Raw genomic sequence first — 10,101 nt, forward strand, 5'->3', positions numbered from 1 at the left:
TAGCCAGGCATGGTGGCAGGCACCTGTAATCCCAGCTACTTGGGAGGCTGAGGCAGGAGAATTGTTTGACACCAGGAGGCGGAGGTTGCAGTGAGGGGAGATTGAACCATCACACTCCAGCCTGGGCAACAGAGCGAGACTGAATCTCAAAACAACAACAACAACAAAAACAAGGACACATAGTAAGTTGCTCAGTCTTGTCTATTAATCAGATCAACTATATACATGTATTTAATGCTTTTTTAAATAAACATTTTGGCAAGGTGATGTATCAAGAATTTAGATAGCAATTACCTGATAATTTTTTCCCTTATTTTGTTCAAACAGGCATCAGCAAAAAGAATGAAAATATATTTTTCTATTCTATTTTTGGAAAGGAAGTTAGTACTTTGTATTTGAAATCCTGGCTTTCCTTTTCTACTGGGGAGTTGAAAATGTGTGTGTGTGTGTGTGTGTGTGTAGGTCAGGGGACACAATGAAGACAATCCTTGCCATTTTTCATTTGGGAGGCCTAGGCACAAAGGGGGTAATTAAATTTTATGGTTTCCAAACACTGCATGTTCTCACTCACAAGTGGGAGTTGAACATGGACACAGGGAGGGGAACATCACATGCTGGGGCCTGTTGGAGAGTGGGGGACAAGGGGAGGGAGAGCATTAGGACAAATACCTAATGCATGCAGGGCTTAAAACCTAGATGATGGGTGGATAGGTGCAGCAAACTACCATGGCACATGTATACCTGTGTGTGTGTGTGCATAGGTATACATGTGCCATGGTGTACACATTCTGCACATGTATCCCAGAACTTAATACCTAATGCATGCAGGGCTTAAAACCTAGATGATGGGTGGATAGGTACAGCAAACTACCATGGCACATGTATACCTGTGTGTGTGTGTGCATAGGTATACATGTGCCATGGTGTACACATTCTGCACATGTATCCCAGAACTTGAAATAAAATAAAAATGAATAAAACTTTCAGAAGAAAAACCGTATGGTTTCAGGAGAAGTGAGATGAGGAATTTTAGCTTGAAGGTCAAGAGAGAAGAGTGTTACACATCTAAGGGTGTTGAATTTTCTCAGAACTGGGAGAGGAGGTGGGGGTTTGGCTTCAAGGGAGTTTGATGAAGCACTCCAAACTGCTACTGCTACCCCACAGTAGCAGGTGCTGGATGAGGTGGCCTGCATGGAAGGCAGTCACTGTGGAGACAGCCACTGTGGCCGTAGCCCTGGGAGGAGCAGCAAAGGCCTCGATGGCTGCGCTGATGGTTGGTGGAGATAGCCATGGTGAAGAGCAATTTTCCAGCTGCCCAGAACTACCCAATGAACAGCAATGGAGCCCATCCGCAATATCCCAACCATGAAGAGCAGGGAAATAAAGATCATCATCATGGAATAAGGACCAGATCCTTCCCTGTTTCCCAGAATCATCAGGTCCTAGTGGGATCAAGTGGAGGATGGCATGAAACCCCAGTACTGACGCTGGACATCTCGCTAACTTTGACATGTAGTGTCTTGGAGCTGCACCTAAATAAACAAGTAAATTTAGCATTTCCTGAGGCTTGAGTGTGTGGGGCATTCATAGCTAGTATGTGACTGTTAATATTTTAATGAATTGTAGAAGAAATATTCTTACTAGCATTTATCTTTTTTCATGAACACTGCTTGAAATAGGACACAGTTGTGGATATGCTGGCGTAGAGGGTTTCTCTGGAATCCAGCCACTCTAAAACAGCCGCATCACACTTTTATGCAAACTGGGTCCTCATATTATCTCTCTCCGAACCACCTACCTTTGCCTGGACACTTTCCCTACCTCACTGGGGAAGTAAGGAGATGGTGTAAATGCATGGAAGTGAAAGATGCCCGTAAAAGGCTGTGAGTTTATGACTCTTATTTCTTTCACATCTTTGTCATATTATTCACCTAATTGATTAGTGGGAGGAGTCAATGAGATAGGGTAAAAATACCTGGCCTGTGTGAACTCCTTCCTGGAAACTTGATAACTAGTATTAATAATTCCCTACTCTCCCTACGTGGAATTTAGGCTGCAGGGAGTGGGTGGCTTTTCAAGGACTTACAAATGCAACTGTGCAGATTCGAGGGAGTGGGTGGTGTCCAGTCTTCAGAACTGGCCAGGCCAGGCTGTCCCCACGTGGGAGGCATTACAAAGCCTGAGACTACAGTCTGTTCTAGTCTTGGTGGGCCCCAGGAGATATCAGGCAGCAATTATGGGCCAAGTTGGCTCTCCGACTAACACTCCCCTCAGCCCCCAGCTCCTGGCCTCTTTTCCCCCAGTGGCTTCAGCTTCCTGGCCACGATACTCCCGACACTCCCTTCAGCCACTTCCCTTAGCCTTAGCCCATATCTCCCAGCTGAATAGAAGAACCACCAAACTGTTGTGTTCCAGAGTCACAGGATGTAGAGATCTGAGAGGAACAAAGAGACTGAACTGAATGGAGCTCCACGCTACGGCATTTGGAGATCTGAGAACAGATGCACATGTACATAGGTACTAAACAACACAGAAACACATATTCTAATGTCTACATGCAAACTGATGCAAGAATCAACATATGCACGTGGATGCATTCAAGTACTCACATACACAAAATACATGTCAATAACACATACAAAATATGCATAAGATACATAAAATTTGAGCATGTAAACACATGCACAAATCTACACATGTATACATAAGTATACACACAAACAAAATACAGCACAAATATAAATCCACATACTGAACTATAAATGTTCTATAGCAATTAAATCATTTTTAAAAATTTCTCCTGATGTAGGTCAAGGTCATTTTTCTGAGTCATCACAGTACTCCTTGGGCAGTCCTGTGCAAACAGGGATTCCTAAGAGGGCTTATGAAATATTGAAAAGAGCTGTAGTGAGGAAGTGCCTGGAACCTCCAGGTTGGAAACTTCTGGTTTAGTACAATAATAACAGCACATATTTATACTGATGCCAAGTATCAGTTATTGTTCTAAGTGCCTTATGTATATTTACTCATTTAAACCTAACATCAACCTTACAAAATATTATTACTCCCATTTTATAGCAGAGGAAACTGAGGCTCAGAGGGGTTAAGCAGCTTTCTTTTTTTGAGACAGAATCTCACACTGTTGCCCAGGCTGGAGTGCAGTAGTGTGATCCTGGCTCACTGCAACTTCTGCCTCCAGAATTCAACTGATTCTCCTGCCTCAGTGTCCTGAGTATCTGGGATTACAGGCATGTCCCACCACACCTGGCTAATTTTTGTAATTTTTAGTAGAGACTGGGTTTCACCATGTTGGCCAGGCTGGTCTCAAACTCCGGACTTCAAATGATCCACCTGCCTCAGCCTTTCAAATTGCTGAGATTACAGGCGTGAGCCACCACGCCCAGTGTTAGGTCACTTTTTAAAGGTAACTCAGCCAGGAGACTAACTCCAGAATATAGTCTTGTAACCCATCTGCTATGATGTCTCATTTCAATACAGAGCCCTGACATGTTGCATGACATGCTCAAGGACACATGGTAAGTTGCTCAGTCTTGGACCAAATTGCATGCCTGGCATGTTCATCACACTGCTGGACAGCACCCCCAAATTCCCTCATCCTGGTCAGCTCCATCGCACACCAAGGAAGTCTTCATGAACACTTTAGTAACATGAAACACCAAGAAGTTTACAGTGCTACCAGTGGAATTCAAAACAAACAACACTCAACTCTGAAATAATATTTTACTTCTGTGAAATGATACAAAACATTCCTGTCTGCTGAGATTAAAGGGGGTTCTTTAGATTTTCTGAATTTGTTTTTGGCCGCGCCTTACCAGTGCCCTGAGTCTGGGCATATGCTCAGTCCTATTGAGCCATCCAGTCCTGATCACAGTCCCCCCCACCCCCACAGCTCTCTGCCCAGTGTATCTCCTCCATGCCCCACAGGGCCTTCTCCAGATCTCACTTGTTTTCTCCAATCTCTAATCCCTGACACAGCAGGAAACCTGGCTTCACTTTCACTGAGGCTGTAGAGGACAGACACGCTCAAGACTCTAAATTCCCTCCTCCCTTACCTCAAAACAAAGAATTGTAACTAAGATGTATTGAGCTTACTACCTGCCAGGCACTGTACTGAACTCTAGATAGGCACTTATCACTTAAAGGTTACAACAAACCATAAGCCAGTATTATTAGCTCCAAAACTTTTTAAACAACTTACCCACGGTCACTGCATTGATAAGGGTTTTTTTTGTTTTTATTTTAGATGGAGTCTCACTCTGTAGCCCAGGCTGGAGTATGGTGGCATGATCTTGGCTCACTGCAACCTCTGCCTCCCGGGTCCTAGTTCAAGCAATTCTCCCACCTCAGCCTGCCAAGTAGCTGGGATTACAGATGCACACCACCATACCCAGCTAATTTTTGTGTTTTTAGTAAAGATGGGGTTTTACCATGTTGGCCAGGCTGGCCTTGAACTCCTGAGCTCATGATCTGCCTGCCTCGACTTTCCAAAGTGCTGGGATTACAGGTGTGAGCTACCACACCAGGCCTTCAATAAGAGTTTTTAGCAAACGGAATCTTTTGTCTGCTTGGAAGTTCAGAGAATTCCTAGAGCGAGATTTAGAAAATGGGTAGGACTAGGGAGGTAGGGTAAGAGGAGACAGAGTGAAAAATCACGCCAGGGACCCGGTCTAGTGAGGACACAGCTGCACCAAACTCCGTTTCTCAGAACCCTAAACTCTACAACTATTTGTCCTGCTTTCCTATTGCCCCTGGACACTGGCTCCTTTGCTAAGGTAAATTCTCTACTGTTCCTTCTTCCTGGAATCATGAGCACCTGATTTAAAAAAATAGCATGGGACAACATACCAGAATTTCTGGGACACATTTAAAGCAGTCTCTAGAGGAAAATATATAACTATAAGTGCCCACATGAGAAGAGTGGAGAGATCCAAAATTGACACCCTAATGTCAAAATTGAAAGAGCTGGAGGAGCAAGATCAAAAAAACTCAAAACCTAGCAGAAGACAAGAAATAACCAAGATCAGAGCAGAACTGAAGGAGATAGAGACACAAAAAACCCTTCAAAAAATCAATAAATCCAAGAGCTGGTTTTTTGAAAAGATCAACAAAATAGACAGACCGCTAGCCAGATTGATAAAAAAGAAAAGAGAGAACAACCAAATAGATGCAATAAAAAAAAAAAAAAAAACGATTAAGGGGAAATCACCACAGATTCCACAGAAATTCAAACCATCATCAGAGAATATTACAAACAACTCTATGCACATAAACTAGTAAACCTGGAAGAAATGGATAAATTCCTGGACACCTGTGTCCTCCCAAGCCTAAACCAGGAGGAAGCCGAAACTATGAATAGACCAATAACAAGGTCTGAAGTCGAGGCAGCAATTAAGAGGCTACCATACAAAAAAAAAAGCCCAGGTCCAGATGGGTTCACAGCGGAATTCTACCAGACACACAAAGACAAACTGTTACCATTCCTTCTGAAACTATTCCAAATAATCCAAAAAGAGGGAATCCTTCCCAAATCATTTTATGAGACCAACAGCATCCTGATACCAAAACCCGGCAGAGACTCAACAAGAAAAGAAAACTTCAGGCCAATATCCATGATGAACATAGATGCAAAAATCTTCAATAAAATACTGGCAAGCTGATTGCAACAGCACATCAAAAAACTTATCCATCATGATCAAGTAGGATTCATCCCGGGGATGCAAGGCTGGTTCAACATACACAAGTCTATAAACGTAATTCACCACATAAACAAAACCAAAAACAAAAACCACATGATTATCTCAATTGACACAGAGAAGGCCTTTGACAAAATTCAACAGCCCTTTATGCTAAAAACCCTCAATAAACTCGGTATTGATGGAATGTATCTCAAAATAATAAAAGCTATTTATGACAAACTAACAGCCAATATCATACTGAATGGGCAAAAACTGGAAGCATTCCCTTTGAAATTGAGCACTAGACAAGGATGCCCTCTCTCACCACTCCTATTCAATATAGTACTGGAAGTTCTAGCCAGAGCAATCAGGCAAGAAAAAAAAAATAAAGGGTATTCAAATAGGAAAGGAGGAAGCCAAATTGTCTCTATTTGCAGATGACATGATAGTATACCTAGAGGACCCCATCATCTCAGCCCAAAAACTCCTGAAACTGTTAAGCAACTTCAGCAAAGTCTCAGGATATAAAATCAATGTGCAAAAATCACAAGCATTCCTATACACCAATAACAGACTTAAAGAAAGCCAAATCAAGAACAAACTGCCATTCACAATTGCTACAAAGAGAATAAAATACCTAGGAATACAACTTACAAGGAACGTAAGGGACCTCTTCAAGGAGAACTACAAACCACTGCTCAACGAAATAAGAGAGGACACAAACAGATGGAGAAACATTCCATGTTCATGGTTAGGAAGAATCAATATCGTGAAAATGGCTATACTGCCCAAAGTAATTTACAGACTCAACGCTATCCCCATCAAACTACCATTGACTTTCTTCACAGAGCTGGAAAAAACCACCTTGAACTTCATATGGAACCAAAAGAGAGCCCGCATAGCCAAGTCAATTCTAAGCAAAAAGAACACAGCAGGAGGCATCACACTACTGGACTTCAAACTATACTACAAGGCTACAGTAATCAAAACAGCATGGTACTGGTACCAAAACAGAGATATAGACCAATGGAACAGAACAGAGGCATCGGAGGCAACACAACATATCTACAACCATACAATCTTTGATAAACCTGACAAAAACAAGCAATGGGGAAAGGATTCCCTGTTTAATAAATGGTGTTGGGAAAACTGGCTAGCCATGTGCAGAAAGCAGAAACTGGACCCCTTCCTGACACCTTACACTAAAATTAACTCCCGATGGATTAAAGACTTAAACATAAGACCTGGCACCATAAAAACCCTAGAAGGAAATCCAGGCAAAACCATTCAGGACATAGGAGTAGGCAAGGACTTCATGACCAAAACACCAAAAGCATTGGCAGCAAAAGCCAAAATAGACAAATGGGACCTAATGAAACTCCACAGCTTCTGCACAGCAAAAGAAACAGTCACTAGAGTGGATCGGCAACCAACAGAATGGGAAAAAATTTTTGCAGTTTACCCATCTGACAAAGGGCTGATATCCAGAATTTACAAAGAACTCAAACAGATTTACAGGAAAAAAACAAACAAGCCCATTCAAAATTGGGCAAAGGATATGAACAGACACTTTACAAAAGCAGACATACATGAGGCCAACAAACATATGAAAAAATGGTCATTATCACTGGTCATCAGAGAAATGCAAATTAAAACTACTTTGAGATACCATCTCACGCCAGTTAGAATGGTGATCATTAAAAAATCTGGAGACAACAGATGCTGGAGAGGATGTGGAGAAATAGGAAAACTTTTGCACTGCTGGTGGGAGTGTAAATTAGTTCAACCATTGTGGAAGACAGTGTGGCGATTCCTCAAGGACCTAGAAATAGAAATTCCATTTGACCCAGCAATCCCATTACTGGGTATATATCCAAAGGACTATAAATCATTCTACTATAAGGACACATGCACACGAATGTTCATTGCAGCACTGTTTACAATAGCAAAGACCTGGAACCAACCCAAATGCCCATAAATGATAGATTGGACTGGAAAAAATGTGGCACATATACACCATGGAATATTATGCAGCCATCAAAAACGATGAGTTCGTGTTCTTTGTAGACATGGATGAATCTGGAGAACATCATTCTCAGCAAACTGACACAAGAACAGAAAATGAAATACCACATATTCTCACTCATAGGCGGGTGATGAACAATGAGAAAACATGGACACAGGGAGGGTAGCACTACACACTGGGGTCTATTGGGGGGAATAGGGGAGGGACAGTGCGGGGGGCGCTGGGGAGGGATAGCATGGAGAGAAATGCCAGATGTGGGTGAAGGGGAGGAAAACAGCAAATCACACTGCCAGGTGTGTACCTATGCAACTATCTTGCATGTTCTGCACATGTACCCCAAAACCTAAAATGCAATAAAAAGAAAATAGCATGGGAGTCATCTGATTGGCTGAACCTACCCACGTGTCCATATTCTAGCTGCAGGGAAATATGCAGAAAAACAAGCATTTGAATGTTTTGCAGCCTTGAACTCCTAGGCTTAATCAATCCTCCCATCTTGGCAGGTACTACAGGTCCTGAGTAGCAGGGACTACACGTGTGTATCACCACACCTGCCAAATTAAAAAAAAATTTTTTTGTAGTGATGAGGTCACATATGTTGCCCAAGCTGGTCTGGAATTCCTGGGCTCAAGCAGATTCCCCTCTTGGCCTTCCAAAGCCCTGGAGTTACAAGGACTTGGGTTTCTTCTCTACTAGATCACTTCTCATAGATGTACTCAATGTATACGTTATTTCTTATCTGCAATTAGTTATTAAACTAAGTGATATTTATTGTTTATTGTCTATAGAGATTTATTAAATATTATTTAATATTTAATGCCAGGTATGTCAGAGATTGCTAGAACTTCCTCTGTGTATCTCTTTCCCTTCTTAGTAAGACAACCCCTAAATTTTAGCTGGAAATGGTTGCCTAGAATAAAGAAAATATTTCCAGCCTCTTTTGCAGCTGGGTGTGACGGTCTGAATGAGCTCTGGGAGGTGGACAGGATTGGAAGTGAAGGGTGCAACTTATTATTATTTTTTGTAGGGATGGTGTCTTGTCCTGTCGCCCAGGCTGGAGTGCAGTGTGCAGTGGTGTGATCTCGGTTCACTGCAACCTCCATCTCCTGGGATAAAGCCATTCTCCTGCCTCATGCTCCTGATTAGCTGGGATTACAAGTGCCCACCACTATGCCCAGCTATTTTTTTTTTTGTATTTTTAGTAGAGACAGAGTTTCATCAGATTGGCCAGGCTGGTCTGGAACTCCTGACCTCAAGTGATCCACCCACCTCGGTCTCTCAAAATGCTGTGCTTATAGGTGCAAGGCAACCATGCCAAGCTGAGGGGTGCAACTTCTGAATGGTGTCCTTAAAGAAAAGGGTGTTGCATTTCACTTCCATTTCTCCTTTCCTGATGGCTGGATGGGGACTTAATGGTGGGAACTGGAGCAGCTCATAGTCATCACATGAAGCATCCTCTTGAAGACGGCAGAGCATCAAGCCAGCAGGAATCTAGCTCCCTGCTGAATGGTGAAGCTGCCACACTTAACTGTATACCCAGACTTTTACATAAAAAAGAAATCCATGTCTGTCTTTGGGAATCATTCTTCTTTGGGGAGAATATCAGTCAAAATGGCTGAATAAGTATCTTAATGCACCAGGTGATGTTATGGGTACTGGGGTTATAAGCCAAGTTTCTGACATTCTAAGTGGAGAGACAAAGATCAAACATGTAAAATAAAAATTTAAAGAATAGGTACATATATGAAGGTCACAAACAGTTATTACAGTCCAGAGTGACTGCAGGTTGGAGTACTGTTATCTAAGGTGGCCTGGGAAAGCCTCTCCAAGGAGGTGACATTTGGGATGATATGGAATGATGAGCAGGAGATTTTCATGGGCAGATTTGGTGGAAGAGCTTTACAGGGAGAACAGATGACAACTGCTAAGGCCCTGAACTGGGAACAAGATTGGCAAATTGAAAGTTCCGAAAGACATTAGACATATGTATCCTGTTCGAAAGCTGAGAAGAAGTAACTTTTGGTTAATTAATTAATTCGTTAATTAATTAATTAATTAATTATCTATTGAGCTGGAGTCTTGCTCTGTCACCCAGGCTGCATGACCCTAGGCAAGCCATTTAAACTTCTCAGCTCTGTTTTCTCATCTCTAAAATGGGGAACCTTCCTACTCAAGGCATAGGGTTGTCAGGAGAATGAAATGAGATGAGACAGGGAAGTGCTTGCCCAGCACAGCATCTAGCGTGCATTCAGTTCTTGATAAAAATGTAAGATGAATCTGGGCTGATCTCATTTTGTAATTTTCTCCTTTTAGGCTCTGCACAGCAATTTTCTGCCTGGAAAAAGTTAAATCCTCCTTCACTATGTTGCCACCGACTCC

The sequence above is a fragment of the Callithrix jacchus genome, chromosome 5 (assembly GCF_049354715.1).
Source record: "Callithrix jacchus isolate 240 chromosome 5, calJac240_pri, whole genome shotgun sequence".
NCBI classification, from domain to species: Eukaryota; Metazoa; Chordata; class Mammalia; order Primates; family Cebidae; genus Callithrix; species Callithrix jacchus.